Consider the following 1241-nt stretch of genomic DNA (forward strand, 5'->3'; position numbering starts at 1 on the left):
GAGAAGGGGGAGAGACATGAGAGAGTGTGTGTGTGTGTGAGAGGGGACAGAGAAAGCGTGTGTGTGCGAGTGAGGGGAGAGAGAGTGTGTGTGTGTGAGTGAAGGGAGAGAGAGAGAGTGTGTGTGTGTGTGTGAGAGTGAGTGAAGAGAGAGAGTGTGTGTGTGTGAGAGTGAGGGGAGAGAGAGTGTGTGTGTGAGAGTGAGGGGAGAGAGAGAGTGTGTGTGTGAGAGTGAGGGGAGAGAGAATGTGTGTGTGTGAGGGGAGAGAGCGTGTGTGTGAGAGTGAGGGGAGAGAGAGAGTGTGTGTGTGAGTGAGTGAGGGAAGAGAGAGAATGTGTGTATGAGAGGGGAGAGAGAGTGTGTGAATGAGGGGGCGTAGACAGTGTGTGTAATTGAGTGGGGGGGGAGAGAGAGAGTGTGTGTGTGTGTGTGTGTGGGCAGAGAGTGTGTGTATGTGAGACGGTAGAGAGTGTGTGTGTGTGAGGGGAGAGAGAGTGTGTGTATGTGTGTGTGTGTGTGTGTGTGTGTGTGTTTGTGTGTGTGTGTGAGGGGAGAGAGAACGTGTGTGTGAGGGGTGAGAGAGAGTGAGAGTGTGTGTGAGAGTGAGGGGACAGAGAGAGTGTGAGAGAGTGAGGGGAGAGAGTGTGTGTGAAGGGAGAGAGACAGAGTGTGTGAGGGGAGAGTGTGTGAGTGTGTGAGGGGAGAGAGAGAGTGTGTGTGTGAGTGAGGGGGGAGGGAGAGAGAGAGAGAGAGTGTGTGTGTGTGTGTGTGTGTGTGTGTGTGTGTGTGTGTGTGTGTGTGTGTGTGTGTGTGGAGAGAGTGTGTGTGGGAGTGAGGGGAGAGAGTGTGTGTGTGTGAGTGAGGGGAGAGAGTGTGTGTGTGTGAGGGGAGAGAGAGTTTGAGTGTGAGTGTGGGGAGAGAGAGGGTGTGAGAGTGAGGGGAGAGAGAGTGTGTGTGTGAGGGGAGAGAGAGTGTGAGGGGAGAGAGAGTGTGTGTGTGTGTGAGGGGAGAGAGAGAGAGAGTGTGTGTGAGAGTGAGGGGAGAGAGAGAGTGTGTGTGTGAGTGAGGGGGGAGGGAGGGAGAGAGAGAGTGTGTGTGTGTGTGTGTGTGTGTGTGTGTGTGTGTGTGTGTGGAGAGAGTGTGTGTGGGAGTGAGGGGAGAGAGTGTGTGTGTGTGAGTGAGGGGAGAGAGTGTGTGTGTGTGAGGGGAGAGAGAGTTTGAGTGTGAGTGTGGGGAGAGAG

Source organism: Stegostoma tigrinum, chromosome 42, assembly GCF_030684315.1.
Source record: "Stegostoma tigrinum isolate sSteTig4 chromosome 42, sSteTig4.hap1, whole genome shotgun sequence".
Taxonomy (NCBI): Eukaryota; Metazoa; Chordata; class Chondrichthyes; order Orectolobiformes; family Stegostomatidae; genus Stegostoma; species Stegostoma tigrinum.